Genomic DNA, 22,481 nt, shown 5'->3' on the forward strand with positions numbered 1-22,481 from the left:
GAGTAAGTGACGTGGGTTCAGTACGGTCGACTGCAGCAGCCGCCGGAGTCGCCGTCTTTTGAAGCGGCGCCAGCTCGGTATTATCGCCTCTTGTCTTTTCAGAGCGGTACCTTCCTCGGGGTCCCAGAGCCTCACCGGATGATGAGGATGTTGGCGAGATCCCACCGGGGTGGACCGCCTACGTTGATGCTGACTGGAACGCACCAAGGGGCCCGTGGCACCGCAGCATTAAAGTATGTCCCTCAGTCTCTTTTCATATATAAAAACAGCTGAGACATACAGAACTTGGGGCAAGTCGTTTGAGGGACCAAAAACTCTGGATAATAGAGCCGGTGTGAGTGAGGATCGACTGTGCATAAAGGCTACTGCGACGACTGCTACTTGCTACTGAAGGCGAGGCGCTGCTGCGCTCTAGCCGATCCGGCCACACGCACGCCGTAAAAGTCCAAGTTTGGAATAAACGAACCAATTGAATACTTAACTAACAGACGGATACGTAAGCAGGTCTTAGCCAGAAGCCAGCGGTGGTAAAGCTGGAAAAAAACTGCAATGGCACGATAACGTGAAAAAGTAGATACAGGACGATATTGTCCAGCGGCGACGGCGGCACTAGTAAAATCGACACGTGTCTCCAGCGCCGTCTTAGTCGTCCGGTGATGTTACGGAGAACACCTCAGCACTTCACGGTTGGCAGTATATCTGCAGGTAGACCTTTCCCGGCCAGCCAACCAGCTGTTTCGTCTACTACGGCGAGAAAATTCATTCCGCTAGATAGCTTTGGCTACATATGTGTCCTACTATGGGTTTAGGCGAGTATGGGAACGGTCGTACGTACAGAACGGCCGTCAGCTGCAACTCAAAGGGAGGGGTGAGCCTCCAACAGCGGCGGGGGAGGCCAAGAGAAGTTTCCGTGGTATGCGGTAACTTGACATGACCAAAAAGGGACACGGTCCTCTGTTGAAAAAACAGCTTGTCTTCGCTTGCACTTAACAACGGAATAGGCAAAGGAAAATTGGAACGGGAAGCGCACATAGTGGGAGCTGGATAGTGGCTCGAAAAAAGTGGCGCGCTGTAAATGAATAGGAGCATAAGGATCTGAGACAAGATGTGTAGGCGATGAGAGCTCCGCCACCCTGAATTTGTTCTGAGGGAGAAAATTGCGCGCCGACATACGAAGCTGACGACCGACGAGAGAGAGAGAGACAGAGAGATAAGGCAAAAAAGGAGGGGGAGGCTTTAGGAATATTTAGTGTAACTGTTTTATCGCTACAAAGGAAAATACAAGATCTTCTTTGAGAAGGAACGACGGCTTGTGGGAAATCGGTGACAGAATACTGTGCCGGTAAATAACTCAAAAACACGACGGAAAACAACATAGAGATAGTAAACTGAAATAATTGTAAGCTTTGAAGCTAGCTCATAAGCACGCAATATAATTATAGTAGTTTTGGTTGTCTATTTTTATTCTTATTTATTGAGTCATTATTTACTATATTTATATAGAGTTTTGTCAGCGAGCGCTCCCAATCTGTGGTAAGTATAGCGAAATATGCTAGAAAAGTATATTTCGGCTTTTATGCCTTTTTTTTTTTTTGACAGCTAGCGATTTACACGTATAGCCTTCCCATCTGCCCCTAGCTTGTTCCTGTTGCTTTGTTTTTTTAGCTAACGTTCCACCCACTCACATGGTACGGCCACTGCGACGCGGGGTTCCATTTACTGTGCGAATTGTTCTTTGTGGCAGCCGCGTACGATGTTCGACAGCAGTCGTGCATCTATTCGTGTTATTCCTTGCACCTATAATCATTACTATTATTTATAAATATTCTCAAAATATGTATGTATGTGTGTGTGCGTTGTTATTTTTGCGATTGTTACCGAGGAATGATGCGTCATATTGCGTCGTCTAAGAGCAGACGGACAAATGGCAAAACACCCTAGTCTTCCCTGTGTGTATATTCATGCGCGTATCGCTTAGGCCAGCTGTGGTCGCTTACTACTGAACGCAGTTGGCTATTATTTGCTTATGCTTCGCCTGTCGCTGTTGGCCCTCGTTCTAGTTTTGCCACATTTCGTTGTGATTGTAGCACATTTAAGGTTTCTTGTTGCGACAGGCAATCCGAACGCCAGGCAAACCGGTAGGGTGGCTGTCTTAGTAGTAACAACGTATTAACACAGTACCATACCATCTCGAAGGTGGAAATGCTCTTTATGGCCGTTGTGGCTTATCGCTGATGCGATAGCGAATAAGTTTTTTGATGTGCTTGTTTTCTCTATGTTGGCAAGACCATACAGAACGTTTTGCACGTTTATAAAAGCATTAGCTCCCAGCAGACCGGCAGTAATAGCGAAGAACTGCGTCGGCGGTGGGTGTCGATAGGGGCAAGCAGTTGCCTTTGCCTTTGCTATTGCAAGTTGTAAGGCGACTTGTACACTAATGGAGGAAGGATGTTCCCGATTTTTGACAGTCCCGTCAAGGTGCGTTTCAGGCTATCGACAAGCGCACCAGATAAACGGAGGCGAGGAAGTATCAAAACATTATGATTGGTGTTCGTTAGATAGTTATTTTTTTTGCGATTTTCTTGCGCCGTTAACGATTTCTCGGACAGCGATTTGAACAACATTTTTGAGAAAGAGAATCGTTACAAGGCGGCCTACAATCAGCAGGACTTCTTAGCTAAGGCTGTTGGCTAAGGTCCACGCCTGCTTACCCGAGAAGCAGGCTCGACGACAAATGAACACTAGCGGCTGAAACGTAGGCACAGTAACAGCACCTGCAGCGTAAGATGAACAACGAAAGATAACTCACGTATAATAAAGAAAAAGATGCCGAAAGAAATTTGCATCGGTCAGTGTTTACTGAACAGAGTTGTGGCATGGTGCGGTGCGCTCTCACGGAAATTAAGCGATTAACTTTTGTTAGAAGACGTTGCTGGGCTCCGTCCGTATTTCATTGCTGTCTTCTTGCGGCGCTGTCGTCGTTCCTGTACTCGTCCGACGGCAACGATATCTCTCCCTCTTCGTGGATTTCAAAGGGGGAGAGGAGAACTTACTACCGGCGTCATGGCTCGTTGCCGCGTTCTTTTAAAGTAGAGGAAGAGAGGTATCTGTTTCTAGGAAATGGTAGCAACCATCGCTACTACCAGCAAAAAGTATTTAACGAATAATCGCAGACCAAAAAGAAAACTGGAGGTAGACGATGATTTTAACCGTGAACGAGTGCGCTTTCCACGTAACATAACATCAAGTGCCACAAGGTACCGAAGAAGCCACTTCAACGTGCAGATTCGGTCGTCTTCCCTCCCAGATCTGCGTCGCCGGCCGCGCTGCCAGCAGAGGGACGTATTGTACGTACGCCACAAATCTGTCTTCTATACAGTCAGCTACGTTTGATACGCCGCTCTCATAATGTGGTGACAATGACGCAGAGTTCCTGCTGTCAACTTCTACCAAGCATGACTAGTGCGCGAACAGTGAGATACAATCATAGAAAGGCGGCTAAGTGTTCCTAGCAGCGAGAATGAAATTCGAAAAGGGCAGTAGGGACGAAGAAGGATGAAGACAGGGAAAAAGGGGACAATTCCCGGGAATTGACACTAACAGAGGCTGCTGGATGACGGACTCAAAATTTAGCAGCCTCAAAAAGGTTACGTCGCCGTTCTTACACCCCACTGCAGCTGCTGCTGCTGCTGCGACTATACTAGTATTGTTAGGAGCGGTGCTGTTGTAGCTGACATTGTCTTACCGGTTCCGAGCTATGAATCTCATGCGTCAGCGTTTTGTCCTGTCGACTGTTGAAGTGTCGCTCCACCCGCTATCCGCTACCCTTGATAACATGGGAGAATTGCCAAGAAAATTTGTAAAGAAGTGTTTACAGCTAAATAGCAACAGTAACGGCTAATGGGAAAAATGCAAGACGGCATGGTGAGACGATTATGTTGGTCTCTAACGGCGGCTTTAGGATCCGTTACATAGCAGGCGTTGTTCATCGTGCTAACGTTGAACAAGACATGCGACGTAACCGACAAGCGGGCTTAGATGAGGCAAAAACAACCGGCTAGACAGAGAGCAGTCGAAAATACAGGCGTGAACCAGGATGCTACAAAATAGTTGTCACTGTCACCGCCGCAACGAATAGGTCGTCTCCAAACTGTCGCTGCAATACAAAGGCAAATGCATATGTGTCAGACTGGCCGGACCAGAACGAAGTGAAGCTATTCGTGTACGTGGCTATATATATATATATATATATATATATATATATATATATATGGATGAGGGTGAGAAAATAGCAAAAAGTGGCTTGAGGCGTATCCTACGCAAAAATAACAAAAAAGAAGGCTTGTCCAGCAGATACGTTATCAATCCGCTGATATAGAGAACCTTTCGATTAACCAACGACAACAACAGGAGCCCTAACGGCATCTAGACGAAAGACTGAGCGTGTGCAATAATGTGAAGTAATCGCATAATTTTTTCTTGATGTGAAGCTCGGCCAAATTTTGACATTATTCCATATTTTTTGGCGTTCAGCCATTTCTTCTTCAGCTATCTAAACATCATCGTTACATGTGCAGGTAGAAGGCTACGATGTGCACTGCATAGCAGCCACGCTGTTTTCGTTGTTTATACTGAAGTCGCTATCCCTTCTACGACCCCGGATGCCCACAATGCCATTATTATCACAAAATATAAATGTAAACGTTTTCTGCTACAACGATTACCTCGTTGTCTGCTAACTGTCTAATTGCTTGGTTTGTTTTGGCTCCTCTGTAGCAGCGTCTTCGGAGCATAACTCTCATGCGAGAGATAGAATCTCGGCCCGCCGATGATGATTCCATTTTGTCTAGACAGAGACACTCATGTTTTTGTCTAGACAGAAGTAGTTACGTTTTGGCTAATTTTAATCGCTCTCTCTCTCTCTCTCTCTCTCATAGCTATGCGTATTTTCCTTGCATTATTATAATATTAAAGCGGAAAACAACGAAACCTACATGAAATTACCTGTCTCTCTTTACCCCTCGCTCGCCTCCTCCCTCCGCCATCGTAGTGTCCCCATGGGACAGGTCGAGAAGCCAGTCGACTCTTTCTGAACAACTGTGGGGGGTGTTCGTTTACTATACGTACATACGGTTGGACCCTGCAGTGCTAGAAATTCTATAGCGATGTAGTTATGTGTTGTTTATGAGCATGACCAATGCCACATATGATGCGGTACCGGCACTAGGCTGTTCTCGAGTGTGCGAATGTATGAAAATGATAACGAATGAAACACAATTAGTCTACCCAGAAATTAAGAGAAAAAAAAATCTGCTGGTAGATTGGGTCAGCTATTTCGTCGATTCCGGTGGTGGTAGCGCTGCTGCGGTTTCGGTCGACCCTATCTGAAGCCGGCGGCTTATTGGCCCCTTCGGCGTCCGTCTACGCGTTGGCTTGGCTGAAAATGCCGAAGACGATGAAGGGGCCCCATCAGGCTTCTATCATGATCGCCACGTCAACCGGAGATCCTCTCCAGTTGACGTCGCGACTTGGATAACGCTAGCAAAGGACAGCTCGCATAACAGCAGTATAGGATAGGATCAAAAGCCGGCGGTCAGGCCAAGCGGTAGCTAGATACGACCACACAATATCAGAAGTATGGGACCAAAGGGCTGAATGTCGATGCGAAAATTATATCAGTATCTTAGAATCGACCAGTATCACACGTCAACGTTCGTACTTATTGAAGGAATTGACGTCGGCAACTCTGCTTTGTCGGGGGGGGGGGGGGGGTATGATACTTCTTTTGTGGATGAAATGTTCAAAATGCGAATAAATAAAGATAAATAAAGTGTTAGGCGGCCGTTAGGTTAGCTATTTGGCTATTTCGCGTGGCATAGAGTGAAATTATAGTGTTACATCTGTAGGCCGTCTGAGCAAATTGGCGAATGCTATATTTTCATGTTTATGCAGCAGATACGTCGCATAATAGAGATTATTATGTAAACCAATTCATCTCTTGAGCTAGCTAAACAAAGACTTTTTGGACAAAAAAATAGACCTTTTTTTTTTTAAATTGCATAGTCTAATATGATTTCAACATGTAGGTAGATTACGTTAACTATACAATATCATTGGAGTGTTTCGCATGTACCCTGTAATAAAAGATATACTGGATACGGCTTTATAAAGAATAACGATCAGTTGATCGGATCCGGCTATTATGAATCTTTTGCCGTGTTCCTCAACTATTTGTAATACATGGAAATAGAGTTACCTACAATTCGACATAGTTTATTTTTCAACTAATATCTACATAGATACCTATACGAGCCAAGTTCGGAAACCCCCATTAGTTGAAAACGCAGCCTAGACAAGCATAACCAAGTGAATAAATTCAAGAAAGCAGGTTGATAAGGAGCAATTTAAGGCCCCTAGGTCCCAACATTTCCGAGGTTATTGAAAGGTATATGTTTCGCTGTCGTGTATGTCTAAACGACGATGGCCACTATCTGTAGCTACTGGTTGTGAACAGCAGGCTCATTCAATGAACTGCTTTTGTCTAAACTGAAACGCGAAGAACAGGCCTCCGGTAGATCTGTTGAAGTTCTAGAGGGAGGCGAAGAGACAGAAGATGAAAAAAGCGCGAGTCAACGCACAGCTACAGCAATGTATCATAGACACGAGACGTTTCAACGAATAGATGTAGGTCTTATGTAGGCCGACGAAGGGAATGGCTCGCAGCGACGACACCCATTGCCCGAGCTCTGTCTACAAACTGACAGTGGCGAAAAGCTATTGACTAGCATCGACCGAACAAGTTTCCCTGTATCCTCGCAACATCGACTTCAACTTTTTGAATATCATCGGTGCGGCAAGTGAAGTGAGCGCTGGGGCTTTCTTATTGTACCTGTTTATTACCTGACCAAGTGTACAATGAAATCATGCTATAAACGATTGTCCGGATTCAGGACACCGCCGCTTGCATGTCTCACGGCAGGATCAAAACATTTCGAAAAGGCCAAACCTTTGACGAGCAGATAGCCAGCCAGGAAGGCAGAAAACAGTTGATCCCGTTTACTTGGTTGCTAACAGCTATAGTAGCATTATTATATCAGCCTTGCGAAGTCCATGACAGCGAAGGCAGCGGTGAGAATTGTCTGGCCAGCGTACGTATGCTATGACGTAATAGAAATAGATAATTATACAGTGATTTGTCGATCGTTATTAGCGGTGGTCCTATCAACATAGAATGGTGTCGTTAATTGTGCGAATATAATATGAAAAAAAAAAAAAAAAAAAACGCAAAAAACTGACGAAGCAAATCAAAATAGATTAATTATGATTGGTTGGGGGGGTGAGCTAGTATCGAGCTTTCTATAGGAAATACGTTACACTTATCGCCGGTATTCGATTCAGCAGTACCATTTGTACAGCGGACACCGTAGCCTAAGGCAACACTGTGCGTAGGTGCGTTAGAGTTAGATCGAACCAAAAGACAATAAAAAAAAAAAAAAAAACTAGGCCAGCAAAAAAAGCGGATCCGATCGAGATTGTCGTATTTTTTCGGATAGACAATTGTGTATACAGCATGCCTACATATATGTATATAAATTTCATGTTCAAGTGTAGTATGTAAATTTCACAATTGTTATTATGGTCGTTATGGCGCTTTGTTGCGCTTCGAGCTCTGTGGTGACGTTTCATACCGCCTATACGCACGTATACTCGATACTGCCGTTCCCGTTGACAAGTCGGCCACCATCGCGGAACAATCAGTGACAGTTGCTACACATAGGAAGAGCATGCAACGCTAACCTGGAGCCCTTTATAGGAAGATCTGCTGACAAAGAATCTTTGAAACCTTCCTGCCAGCAGAAACGGGCAATCAACAGTCGCCCTTTAATAAAGACACTGAACATAATAGAAGTGCCTGCTGCATCCGTACCATTATCTTGATCGCCATCATCACCAGCACCAGCAGAATCAACTAGGGATAATACAACCATGTCAAATAGGTAAAGTAACATAATGTTTTTGTTGTTTCAACAAATGCTGCAGCAATCTTTCGATGCTAGACGAGCCATCACACAGTGTTGCGCATGCCTGCGCTTGTTTTCGGCAGATGCAGGCAGAGTCTCCCCCCTTACTTGGCCTACTACGATCGGTAGTAATAGCCATAGTGGTAGAAGCGTCCCTGGTTCTCAACAATTTACCGGGCCGCTCATTACTGTTCAATACTCCTCCCCCCCCCCCCCCCCCTTTATGCCAAATCTGATTTATGATTGTGAGAACGCTTTGATTTATTGCAGCTGCCGTGGATGCTGCTGCTGCTGCTATTTCTCCATGTCTTCCTCTATGTGTTTCGACCTCGCTTGCTCTTCTGAGCGTCTTTCATTGGGACAGAAGAACAAGTGGAAGGCAACAGCAGCTGCAGCGGTACAAGACGATGACGACGACGACGACGACGACGCCGTTTGTTGCGTATTTACTTTGTGAATTGATCAAAATTAATGGTTTCCGTAGTTGCAGCAGCCGCAATCGGCGCAAATCTGTCAGTTCGCTTTAGTAGACGGGGTTTCTACTGAACGTCACGAATAACAAACACTTCCGTTTGGTGTCCATTTGGATATGCTTGCCATATCGGTGTCATCATTGAACCTTCTTAACGTTATTAATGGTTGTAACAGCGGCGGCGGCGGCGGCGGCGGCGTATGTATGCGCTCTTCGTGGGTATATGCGTCTGGAGGTCTCTATGGGTGTGTGTGTATAGGTTTGTTTTTGCACAGAATACTTTATTGCAATAAACAGCCCTAGTGATAACGACCATTTTACAGATATCGATCGTGATGATTTATTATTAATGTTGTTTGCACTCAGTTTTTTTTCTTGACCTTTGAATATTCACCCTAGTCTGCATGAACGGCTTTAGAAGTCAATAGTAGAGACCGAGTCCATACTTATAGAAGGCTCTGACGACGCTGAATTTTGCGATAAATGGCAGTATTAGTAATAGACGTGTTAGCAGCCATAATTATAATGGGTTGTTGAAAAAGTATTGAACGTCTTTCTAATTCGTCGTAATTCTAAAGTCACTAATCTCAGTCAATATGAATGGCGTCGGGTTGGCGTTAGTGTCATTATAAAGGCACAAACGCTGCCTAGGCCATTAAAAAATTCTCTGGTGTATGGTGAAGGGGCATTATTTAACGGAATAAACGGTCCCAAAGGTGGTTGTGTCGTTTCCACTGTAAAAACGTAGGCGGGCGATTCATTGGTGAATTTATTTCGAAAGCTGAGCAAAATCTGATGACAAAAAATTCCCATGTTTTCGCTAAGGAATTAGACATCCATTGTCAAACAGGTTCTTGAAAGAGTTGCAGAACAAAGCTCAGTGTTTGCGTGCCACACGAATACTCGATCATCGTTTCGTCGTATGAAATTTCACAGGAATGCAGCAAAATACTATTCTAAAGCAGTTGATCATGAAGGATAAACAATACCGTGCAGTTAAGAATAAGAATTAAAAAGGGCATACGTGCGGCAAAGCCTATCTGTTTGGAGGGGCTGGAAAGAAAGCTCGCATTATGAATTTATTGCGGCAAAATGATGGATTCGGACCTCTGTGTCTGCAGCTAGCAAGACTACAACAATAAATTGTTGAAAATGGGTCAAAATCAAAGGAAAAGATGTCGTTGTTCATTATGACGATGCTAGACCGCATGCATGGATCTCTAGCTACCCGGCAAACATCCGGTAAACTTATTGAATGGAAAATTCTAATGTATCCACCGTATAATTCGTTGCTTGCACCATCAGACCATAAGCTCCCTTCTGCAGAACTCATTGAATCTTGGATTCACTTGGTCTCAATGAAAGGATGCAATAATCAACTTCCACTGTTTTTTGCCCAGAAGCCAGCGAAGTTTTACAGTGATAAGATTACTGTGTTACCAGGAAAATGGAAGAAGGTCATCGATCAACGTGGCGTATGCCCCCTTTCGTAATATTACCTTGAAATATTTAAAAAAAATTGTTTTAATTTGGTCTAAAAATAATCGATAGATCTTCGACAACTTAATATATATATAAACAACATAAATACAGAAAGCAAAACATCATCATCATCATCCGTGCACGCAAACGTATACCCACCCCCTCTCAGTATCGTAATATCGTACAGCCATTGATTAGATAAAAGGTGTGTAGGTCTAATTTATCGTTTGTGCACTATTCGTGACTGGTTTATTTAGCCGATATTTGCCCAGTATGTATGAGCATTGCTGCGCCTGCTACGACTGTTGCAACATTAACATGTTGGAGAGCAGAAAACGCCGACGGCGAACAGCTCCGAAGTTCGAGGTTCATTCAGTCCCGTGATCCCGCTATTTGAGCTAAAGTTGATCGACTGAAACTGAATACTACCATGCAGCTGCATCATGCTTTTGCGCATGCGAGACGCGCGTCTGTCGGCTGTTTCGTCGTCCTGCCGGCGGACAGGTGAATAAGGACCACATCGCTGCCCCTACTGGTTAGAGATTCTAACGTTAGTAGTTGCCACAAAGGCGACACTCTGTCGCTGCTGCGCGCCATTTTTATCTAGCCTCGACAATTGTTGGGTAGTGACAACATCTTCGAACGTGAGCGCGGTTTTTACCGATACAAGCCCACTCGAGTCACTGGAGAACCCTGATGGTCGCCGCTGTTCCCTGTTGCAACAAGAAGTAGCAAAAAAAACGCAGAAAAAGCGGAGGCAACGCTGACCATTCAATGAAATCGTCTCGTCCGTGAGTTTGTTAATGTGAATACATCTTTGCAGCCGGTTTTGCTGCCGCCGCCCGAGCAGTAACTAATGCCAATGCTGCCTGCTGGTGATCCCTAGTGACGTTTCCCACTCATTCGGTACCCCTATACTCTAATCGCTAGTTACTGGAGATCTACTTAATAACGACTGTGTGTATGCTTTTTTCCTCGGATCGGAGCTCCCGTATTATATTATCGTTACTATTGTTATTATTATCATGTGATAGCTGCCGGTGTTTGGGCAAGGATAAAGCAGGCGCCCGACAGTTCGGCAACAAATCGACGCGCCACCTGAATAGCAGCCTTTTTATGTAAAAGAAAAAGAAGACAATCAATTGGGGAGGGCTTTTCAAATTATCTTAATCATAAAACAACACACGAATTCCTGTGACAGTTATCATTATGGTAGTGAAGAACACTGCCGTTAAACATAAAATGTACACGACAGCGATTAAGTGAACGCGTGATGCGTTCAAGGGTGACTCAGTCTTCCGTAAGAAAGATCAGAAAAAAACGAAAATATATATATATGTACGTTTCGAAGTATTATCAAAAACATATTTGTCTGAACTTAGCCACCGGTTGAACGCTGCGTGTGAAGGGGGGGTTAATCCTTTTGATGTTCCGTTTAGAATCGGAAGGAATAAAAAATTTACGTGCAGCTTCTTTCGCCTTTCAGTTTCGGTACACGTTGCCCACCGCCGGGGATCACTTAACCATTGGCCTCTTTGTCGGCGTCATCTGGTGGAGATCGCCGGCCGTCACCGCCAGATCAACTGACGTCAACGGGCCCACATGTGTTTTGTACGCATTCGTTGTCTTGGTTCAACAACAGCAATCATAAGATGCTTATGGGCTCGACGATGCTATGACGACTTTAATGATCCCCTAACTCTTTGTGCTAGCATTTGCGCCCGATCTCCCTATGCTACCCCCCTTTACTTCGTTGTTCACTTTTCCTTCTACAATTATGATATCGCCCCATATAATGTTATTAATCAATAAAGAATAATAATAAAGAAACCCAAATAAAGAAACCCGGCATCATGACGACGACGACAAGAGTACCGGCAACGAAAGATCGAACGCAGACGAGTGGAGAAGTTGGCTTGACAAGTTTCTATTACAGCTTTAATTGACAGCAGTCAGCAACGCACAGTGGCCACTGTGTTACCTATTTTAACATTGTCGCTCTTGGTCACCGATGAACGCTCTTTCTCCCGCTATTGCCACGTTTGTCGCTAATTGCAGCTCAGTTACCTGTTTTGCAAAAGCACCGTCTATATCCGTCTGTGCGTGTGTACGTGCGTGCGTGCGTGCGTGCGTGCGTGCGAGCGATGGCACGACCGACCGCATCGAGGATATCGGCGATTGGTTCTACTTGGTCGCAGTTTCTCGCTACTAATCGTTCTTATCAGCTCTCTCTGTGTCGTTTTCTTCGCCATGATGTCCTACCAACCAATGACCGATTTTGTCCGTAGGTACGGTGTCAGTGAGGTATGTCGCATAATGTTAAAGTTCGTGCTTATTTGCCTATGCAGATATGTGTGTTTGTGACTTCACCGGTGACGGCGACGTTGCGTTGATAGCGGTGAATTAATGTATCAGTTCTCTACGACGGGTAACAACAGCGGAATTTTTAATGGCCGCAGTGCCATCTCGACTTAGGTGATCGCCATGATTACGTCACTGTACTGCCGCTAGCGATGATGATAATCAAATAGGGAAAGCGTTTCAATATCAAACAGCACGCGGATAGATGTCGCCAGCAATGCGTACGTCGGCGGTGACGACGGCAGTGGCTAGTCTCACGCTTATGCTGTGTCTCCTAGTGCTGGTCTGTTCATCGCGTTTTCTGATTCATCTGCTTTCTGAAATGAGGAAAAACAGAAAGACAGTGTCTTAAGGCGTACGTATACAGGGGAATGACTGGAACTGACTGAAAAAGAGAGCAAATTGATAAAGGTATGTGGACCTCCCGAAAAGCGCCACGGTTTACAGAAATTTAGCAGTAGCCATTTGTTTTGCTTTTGGTGTTGCCAGTGACCGCCGGTGCTGGTGCCGTAACTGGGGTTGCTGTTGCCCGCGGCCCCGTATCAGCAACGCAGCCGCACACATCAATGCAGCGCAGGTTCCCTTATTGTCGTTGTTGTTGCTGCGACAGACGGGTGCACGCTCAAATATTTAAATAATACACAACAGCAAACAAGAGGTGGTAACGTTTATTCAACAAAAAAGCTGGCCTTACCCTACGGTAAAATAGAAGGGGAAATTCACGCCGGGCAGATAATCAGTTGGCCTACGTATAGCCTAATGGTAGCACATACAGCGGCGCCAATATGAGCGGTGACCCTATCTTAACGTCGTTATCCGTTCCAACTAAGGTCCCCATTTCCTCATTTTACGCTATATGTACAGATACAGCTATAGTTTTTTTTAGATCTGTTCTCGTAGAGTATTTTCCGTGACACTGCAGCAACAATATATATATATTACTAAGGTAGGACGAATCTTGTCCTTTCAAAAAATAGCCACGTTAAAAGTGCCCCACGGAAAGAAAATCAACCGTTTCACAATCATAGCACGTTCTATCTTTCCTTCCATTTCCCTCCCGCACCGATAACGCGTATTATGTCAATTTTTTTCTACACATCTGACAACTTGACATGGTCACAATCATGCATCTGCAACAAATAGTTGAAACCCGTCTGAGCGACTAAAGATGGATCTCCAATGGCGTTACGGCAAACGAAAACGTGCTGAAATTTTATTGTGTGTCCATACTCGCTGTAGCAGCGTTCCTGCTTTATATATTGTAAGTGACTTCATAATTATATAATTGGCGTTGATAATATTGTTACAGTTATTGTTCTTTTATGCTTCATCGGTAACTTTTTGATGATACGCTATGCGAGTCGATCAAGGAACGGTCGTTCGTTTTTTGTGTTTTTTGGGTATAAAGTTCTCTCGAAGTCCTTAGTGCGTGCGTGTGGTCCCGAAATGCCTGAACTTATTGATTCTGCACCATGCGGTCTAAACAAGGAAGGCTAATCATCGTGGTAACCTAACTGCGGCCGTTCATACAAGTTTTTATCGACATTTTCTGTTTATGTAGTTACCACAATAGAGGCAAAAGTGTCGTGTGAGATCGTGACGTCCTTATATAGCATAGCCTTTACGTTAGGGCGTCATTTTATTAGAATATTTTGGCTGTAAATAAATAGCAGTTCTACCTTATATTCGCCTACGCCATTCCTTTCCTGTATATTATCCATATAATAGGTGTAATGTAAGCGATCGAAAAAATGCCGATGCGATAGGGGGTCAAAGCGATGAGGTGGAACAGACCTTTCGGTGCAAGAAGCACAATCAGCTTTTTTCTCACCAAACCCCGGTTCTTCCCCTGTTGTAGACTCTTATTTGTGCGCGATTACGAAGATTTTGCCCGTTGACCCTCGACGCTCTCTTTCGACGGTCGACACCTTCTAGATAGTTCATTGTTGTCGTCATCGTCATCGTCGTCGTTGTTGCCGTTGTAGCTAAACAGCACCCCAACATCCTGCAAACCCAGCTTTTTCCTCGGTCACTATTTGCAGCCGTTTCTTCTTTCCAAAAGTTATGGAAGTCGAAGGTACAATGGCTTAATGATGAATTTGCAGATTCGCCAATACTTGCTGGCTTGGGTTTTTCGCAACGTGTCCGCATTGTCCATTGCCCTGCCGTAGGTAGCGTCCATGTCGCGACGATACTGGCCTGCGAACGGACAAGGAGGTACAGGCTGCGGCGGCAGTAAAACGTCTTACAAGAGTCCTCAAAACGAAAAGTACATTGAAGTGTTTCGAATCACTTAATAGAGCGCTTTGACGGGTGGAGAATGTATGCAAAAGCTCGCATCGGTTGCTTCGAATTCTGCTTTAATTTGCACCGCCGTTTGCTACAACGGTAACCAACGTTACGGCAACAACAATAACAAGGATAGTACGTCGTCTGTACTGACGCTTCTCTACGCTTCGTCTGTGCAGATGAAACTCATAGCTTTTGGACACATGTACGTCGATTAGAAGTGAGTTGAGATGGCCGGCACCGATTGAATTAAGGTCAACATATTGCAACATCAATAAGAGTACGCGTCACGGAAGCAACAAGAAGTGTTGTACACTAATGCTGTTGGAGCTGATGTTACCACTCTGCAATTGGTAACAACTGCAGCAACGGCCTCAGCGGGAATACCGGCAGAATCAGGCTTTCTCTGGCTGCAGTAGGCCCCGTTGAATAACCTGTTTTAACAACTCTACCTTAGTCGCAGTGTATGTATCGTATGTATCCAGCACAGCGATAGTTCTAGCAGCACTGGCGGTGCTCGTGTTTCAAACACTCGGTCGTTCTTCTCTGCCTCTATCTATATAGTGCCGTGAGCACCATAGTTTCTCCACTGACGGTGGTCCAGCTCCATGTTCTAATCCTGTGCTCCATGTCTCCTTGGTACTATATGACTGTAGCGATAACGCTTACACTTGCTGTGAGTGCATAAATAGCAATAGAAGAAAGCGGTTCCGCTAAACGTGCAAGGCACTTTATTGCTGCTTTTGCTGATTCTGCTGACATCGCGCGACGCGGACCGCCGTTATGCTCGCGCGTTGTTGGCAATGGTCTGTGTTCAATGCTCTGGTGCTCCCGCCTGCTGCAGTCGTCTCGACTGTCATTGCCAACGATGAAAACGACGACGCCTTGCGCTGGCTATGTTTAGCGAGAGCGAGTGACTTTCGACCCTTTTGTCGGCTGCCGGCGACAGCACCGATCACCAGACGTGCTTTGACTCTGTCGTAAATGTGTAGAAAAGTTGGCAATTTGACCAGCGAACAACGCTGCTCGCCGAGCCAGCCTCACTGGCTCACTAGCTCATCGACTGAGAAGCGTGGATAAAGGACACTTTTTGTGTCAGCTTTTCTGCTGCCAAGATATCAATCCATTCTGATGTCCCTGTCTGCCACGACCATCGCTGCAAGTGACCGCTGCAAGCAGTTAGCCAGAAGTAAGAGAACAGGGAAGCTATGGAACCACGGAGGAGTTCCAGAGCGAAGTTGCAAGTACGGGTAGCTGGCACATAATCGAGTCAGCGGGGAAAGAAAGAACAAAGTCTATGACGGCAGACAGACGCGCAAAATGGGACAGGACATAGCCAAATGAGAAAAGCCGGCATGATGACAGCCGACGCTCAGAGAACCTTCGCGAGAATTCTAGCGACGCTATTCGTGTCGGTGGCAAAATGCATTGCGCCAAGACGATAGGTCACGATGCAGGGCGATGACTGTAGGAGAAATAACTGTAAAAAGCTAAAATCCGTGCGAGACAGAGAAAAATGACGGTGTAGCGTGTCTCATTGGCAAAATAAAGTGTTTGTTACTCGTGATCGGGGCAGACTGCATTAATAGATGGCAGAACAGAGCCGTAGCTTACAAAAAACTAAGAAAAAACAAAGCAAATGGTGGAAACCGTGGACATTTGATTTAGTTTACACTAAGACAGAACGTGGGAGTGGAATGGAAAATGAAATTTTTCCTTGCGGTACACGATGAAATAGGGGCTTTACCAGAAAATGAGATAATATACGGCCTATATTCATTCCTCTAGCGAAGAAAATAGGTAAGACAAACGACTGCCTGCAGCCAGGCTGAATGTATAACATACACATCGTGCGCCGCCGCCGCCGCCATTCAGCACGCAAAAAACACGTATATATATATATATATATATATATATATATATAGAGTGCCTTGAAACATAACGATCGTTGTCTTTTGATTGTTAATTAGGTAGAAAAGAAAGTTCATGTAAACGACTATACCGATTGATTTTACGATACTTCGTTCAGCTTTGCAAGAAGTCCTCACGTCTTCTTCTGAACATGACGCAGGTAGATAATTCCGTACACTATTTCATGAATACAATTAGCGTCCCATCGTACACGTTATTGTGCCTATGCATGTATTCTGTGCATATCAATCTCACATCTAGAAATTGCCTGGTAGAATGTGACCTCGGTCTTGGACGATCTCTTCGGTTTTCTGCGTCTCGTATGAGTATTCATTCTGCTTCTCCGCTTTCTGACCGCACTAGGTGCACCGTATACAATGTTCCACGAAGCGATGCAACGGTGGCTTCGGGAAGCCTGTTGCCATTCAAGCTAAATGGAATGATGCTCCAACTGCTGAAAGAGAACCGCTAATTTTCGTTTTCCTGGAAGATGGTCTTCGTCCGTCGGGACCAAGCACTGCAAGCAGCACACGAATAGATCTTATATGACGCTAGTGTCTCCGGTTGCCCCGCGGCCCTCTTTTTGGGAAAGGACCACAGACGCCCAAACAAACTCCAAAGACATCCCAGATACGAAAGAACAGGAGATTTTGCAGCCAGATAAAAAACAAAGAAGAAAAAACAGGTTTCCGAGACTGCAAAGATAAATAGAGATAAAAAGCGAAACAACGGATGATAAGATGACGGTCCGGAAGCGGCCAGCAACCGTAAGGTCCGGATGAACTGTTAGAGGTTGTTTTTATAGAAGCACTTTGGATCTGGCGGAGCGAGTAGTGCTGCCCTCTCGTATGTGTTTGTGCCATCCAAGTATTACTTCCAGATATTTGTTGTCATCGTCGTCGTCCTCAGTGGTAGCTCGGTCGCATGCAAGAGGGGAATCGGGAAGAACTTTTTTCCTTAAAGGAAGAGGAAAGCAAACGAAAGATAGAGATTTGGAAAGAACGGAGAGAGAAGATTCCGCCGATCAGTCGATAGCTTGACGATTGTCGCAATTGGATGTTCCACATAAATGCTGCTGTCTTCGCAATTGCAAAGCGAAAGATATTCGTTTCTATTTTCCATGAAGCGGCTAGGGAGAAACGGATGACTCACGTGGTTGAGGAAGATGGCTGAAATCGACATAGTGTTGTCTAGGTCGGCATGAGCTATTGGAGTCTGGTTGAGTACGAATTTGCTAACGACAACGAACCTTGAAAGGAAACGAGGCTCCGACAGCAGCCCTTTCATAGATAGCTATAAAAGGGGATATCATATGTAGCCATTTTATAGGGAATCGATAGAAGAACTAAATTCAAACTTTACGATCTGTTGAAAAAACTAAATCTTATCTTTTACTATATGGCGACGAATTCCTTGTAACTATGAACTTTTAAAATCAGTAACTATAGAAAAAGAAATCGTCTCGAACATTCTCTGAGAAGATAAAAACCTGAATATATTTAATGTTGTTCGAACGATCAACTTCCACGTATGCGTTAAATATTCGATTAGGCAATCCTTACACGTCATCTCATCGGGCCATTGGCTGCTGTCCATATTAAGCTGAGCCTTCAAAACTTGTTTTGATAGCTAATGTTTCATGGATCCAAAAATATCTCATAGAAACTATCCAGCTTGGCATTAAACACGAAACGTATCGTAATAGTGTCACAAGGGCTTGCGCATAATAAACGTCAACGTGGAAGGATCATGTTTGTTGACACCTGCGACACGTCGTTCGAGTAGATCATAGTACTCCGACACGGCGACAGTGTCCTTCACGGATTTTCACTTACTATTAGCGGTTGTTCGAAAAGGATTGCTATCTTATATGGCTAAGGCATTCTTGACGTCTGTCCAGTTAGAGTACCGTTCCTTTTGAAAAAGGGACGATAAGAATTACAGCATTAGAGCGAAAAGCAGGATGTGACTATAGGTTCTCGCGTGCCGGCCGGCATTACCCTAGGTGCGGCTAAGTGTCTTCCTTAGATCTCTTCAGCCGTTAGCCAGGGGAACGCTTAAATCAGTTGTCTCTAGGCAGAAGAAACGGGCGAGCGATGAGGTTGGAGCCTACTAGGTACTTTTATTGTTTCGCCTGCGTTTTGTCTTGCAACCGCTTTTTGTCCAAGCGCCCTCCTGGCCCTGTTTCTTTAACCCTGGGGACATGTTTTCACACGGATCTCGCCACGATATATAAGCGAAACAGGGGCAGCGTGTCGATCGATTTAGGACCGTACAAGCCCTACCAGCGTCCATGCTCCGGCGTTCGCTGCGTGATTTAGACGACGAGAAGAAAAAATGTAGGAATCTCACGTTTTTAGTCAGAGTAAGAGCTTGGAAACGAAGGTGCTATATGTTGCTCATCCTCCATGATGGGTTTTGTGTACTATCCTGGCCGTTTGCTACGGGTTAAGCGTTTTCCATCGGTCCGTCGTCCGGCCGAATGAAGACGGAATAGAACAGGAAGAGAAGGCCGACTGAGATGGTTGAAGAATGGCCGCTACACTGCCTTTAAGATATTTCGTCGTTATTGCCCTCGTTGCTACTGCTGGCGCTGCTGCTGCGCCCTCTGAGTGGGAAGCGCCGATGGATGAGAAATAAGCATGAATGAGAGGGTTACGGTGAAGATGGCAGGAGAAAAGCACAGGAAGATATAGCAAGGAGGAGAGGACGTCAGAAGGACGTAGAAAACGAAGCCGCGGTGCTAAAAGATGGCTACTGAGTAAAAATATTTCATCTAAAAACAGCAATAGCACCAGCTTCTCCCACTCAACCCCCAGTTTTGGGTAACCCCAGACAGCAGGCAAGCGGCTCGAAAATGGCAAGCAATGGAACTGCCGACGACCCCACTGTGCCGTGATGGGTTCGGGGGGGGGGGGGGGGAGGAGCAGCAGAGCCAATGGAAGGGTGGCAAGCGGTCCCGTGCGTAAGAGAAAGAAAAGGCGCGTGTATATTCAGACCGACTGTCCTATTAAAAAGAGAGCGAAAAAGGGGTGAGAAATGAACGAAGCGGCCAAAGTATATCCACTGACGGTTTAAAAGTATTATTTAAGTAAACACCAATGAGCGATGTAGTGTACTGGTAATGCATATTGAAGTGTCGAAACATCGATGAAACCGTCATATCTATTAAAGTGAGCAAAGTGATCTTTTTCTATCTTTTATGGATATCGGCCATCGTTATGATTGTAACCGGATATCAATAAAGTACCTATTATTTAGCGATCCAGTCAGTATGACAACAGGCAACATATTTCTTGGTAAGACTACAAAAAAAAATAATATGTAAAAAGATAATTGCTGACACGCATGCAATGTGACGAGAATCAACACATTACGAAGACTTTTGAGTGCAGCCCGTTCGATAATTACTAATAACTTTCTAACTATATGCATCGATGGGTGCGCCCCCGACCGAGCTGTGACGCACGCTCTGCCTGGCGTTCAAGCAACAAGCGCGATCTTCCCAGCAGACGAATCCATGGACGAACGGATCAACCAGCAGCAGAGTGACAAGCCCAACCGGTGGTGGCTAGGTAGTTTTGACGTTATCTTGTTACGCAAGTTAATAGCGAAAGCTGAAAGGCAGAACTTGCTAGACACATAGGCATAGTCCGGATTAGCAGAGCATGATCATGTTATTGAGTAGTTGAAGCATCATGGGGCTCGGGTAGGGTAGACCTGGACAGAACAGGACCCAAATGCCTCAGGCGCTTGGGTGTGTTGAGAAGGCAAAGCTATTAGCGGCTATGCGCTACGTCGCACCAGATCGTGTAGCGTTGCCAGGTCCGCCGTAACACCACTACTGAGTGTTGCAACTCCGACGTTAACAACGGCGGAGCAATAACAGCGACAGCAGGGACATCAGCCAAAGTAGCAGCGATTGCGTTGTACTACTTGCAGAGCACAAGGGCTCCAGTAGTTCCGTCAGAAGTCACAGCAGACATGACCTGGCAGCTAGGACCTTTCTTGCTAGTTATGCCTATATAAAATCTATGCTACATGCATCTTTTCATGAATTTTTGCATGAATGGCTCAAATTAACGAAGATGACCCGAAAAATAGTCAACTTTTTTACGTAGCTCGCTCTTGATCTTAAGCGAAGTTGCATCTACTGCCACTTTTGTTGGATTAGCTGTTATATTAGGTGGATCGTTTCAGCAAAGTATCAAGAAGAAGATTATGCCTGTGCTGCATGAAATAGTGATGGCGTCGACGCACCAGACGCCTTTTGCAACGAAAGCGATTCGATTTAGCGCCAGCGATGTTTTGTGGCGTAAGGATGCGGTCGTCTGCCCCGTCGCGCATCTACGTTATTACTTCACTCCTTCCATCTTTTTCTCCTTTTTATCAGTCGTTTGGTCGTTCTATCGGGTACGCACTCTTTCGAATAATAAACCTCAATGCGGAGGTCGTCACTAGGGACGTCTCATTCTTTCGAGTACTCTCTTTACCTCTTCTCGTCCTGCCTCGGGCGCTCGTCAGCGTCACCGAAAAGGCGCTCCTGCCACGAGAGTGTCGACGAGCCGCGCATTGTTTTGCCCAATGGTGCTTTTCGCCCTGCTGGTACTGCTGCTGCTACTGCTTCAACTTATGAACGATCTAGCCGTCGCACGCGGCGGTGCAGCGGTGCCGAGTCCATCTTATTCTTTTAAGAATGGGCAAAAAACGAGCAAAGATGACGAGAGGCAAACGACAGATAGGGATGGCAGACAGGCCAGCCAGCCAGCCAGCCAGCCAGCCATCCAGCCATCCAACAGGGTCGCTCTGTCTGACTCTCGTCATGAACGAGCGAATGCCCACACAAACCAATCCAAACGAATGCAATTTGAGGGTTCTACTCATTCACACACACGCACAGGCACTTGCTCACTTGTGTGACCGACCGCAGCGGCGGCGACGGCAGCCGCTAGCTGCAATGACGACGGGTCCTTTTTTCTCATCATTTCACCACATCGCGCGTGAACCAGATATCCGCCTTTATATTGTTTCGGTATCAAGGTAGGTGCTATACTCCGGCAGACTGGAGCTGGTCTTAGCTGAGTAGGTGGGTGATTGCCGTTGCGATCGGTTGTGGCGGCAGTTCCCGTTGCCGTTTCGATATATTTAACGCTGCTTTTTTGCGCTCCTATTTCTAATGCCCTTTTTTCCATTTTTTTCGAAGAGCAACTCGAGTGCTTTCCTTTAACATGCTTTTGGCAGGAAGTCCGGTTCAGGCAGCAACCGTTCAGGCAGAACAAGCAAAGCAGCTCGTCGGCGGTCTGGCCTTGTCCTGCTGGGCTAGCGCGCTTTCATATAAGCCTTTACATATATTTAGATTTGGAAGCCTTCGCTGGTGCTGCTGCTGCTGCTGCAGGAAAACTAGCTGGTGTGTGCTATGCTCGCAGTCTGTCGAGACTGCTGGGACGATGCCGGCGGAGGAGAAGACACAAGACTGGTGAAGAGTGGTCGAAATGGCATAGTTGGAGAGAAAATGGGGGTATAGTTGCAAGAAAGAGGCGATGGCTGTACCGAGCGGTGAGGGGGATATAAGAAAGGGGCAAGGGGTAATAGCAGTGAGCGAATCGCGACCGACGCTATTTCAAATATCGCGCTTTCCACATGGCAGCGCCACTGCCGCGATAAAGGCTTATACCTCTACCGTGTTCTGAGCCTCGAAACTCTTTGCTGCTGCCGGCGCCGTCGCCGCCACTGCTTTCGGTGCATGCGAGAGCCTGCAGCAAGGTCCGCGACTTCCTTTCATCCCGGTTTAGGTGGAACTTAGCCTTCCCCCCGCCTCGTCACCGCTCTCTATTGCGCCGTCTGCTCCGTTTGTTTCTCAACCGTCTTACCGTTACCGTTACCATTACTGGCACTACTACGCCTAGTTGCTAGTAGTGGGCTAGTCCCGCTGCTGCTACAGCAGC

At 45.7% G+C, this 22,481-nt stretch overlaps 1 protein-coding gene across 9 annotated transcripts in view; it reads left to right on the forward strand.

Moving 5' to 3' along the window:
* The window catches only part of LOC111248619 (latrophilin Cirl-like), a 451,353-nt gene that overhangs the window by 11,458 nt on the left and 417,414 nt on the right, over positions 1 to 22,481 (forward strand). Inside the window, exon 3 of one of the 9 annotated variants that reach the window (XM_086988339.1) lies at positions 11,462 to 11,586. The exons of 7 other annotated variants lie outside the window; for them this stretch is intronic. The gene's annotated coding sequence lies outside the window, so the exon portion shown is untranslated. Of the gene's footprint in view, positions 1 to 11,461; positions 11,587 to 12,302; positions 12,748 to 22,481 lie in introns of those variants that run through there. One more of the 9 variants, XM_086988342.1, reaches the window with a different exon arrangement.

The sequence above is a fragment of the Varroa destructor genome, unplaced genomic scaffold (assembly GCF_002443255.2).
Source record: "Varroa destructor unplaced genomic scaffold, Vdes_3.0 BEIS01000004.1, whole genome shotgun sequence".
Classification (NCBI taxonomy): domain Eukaryota; kingdom Metazoa; phylum Arthropoda; class Arachnida; order Mesostigmata; family Varroidae; genus Varroa; species Varroa destructor.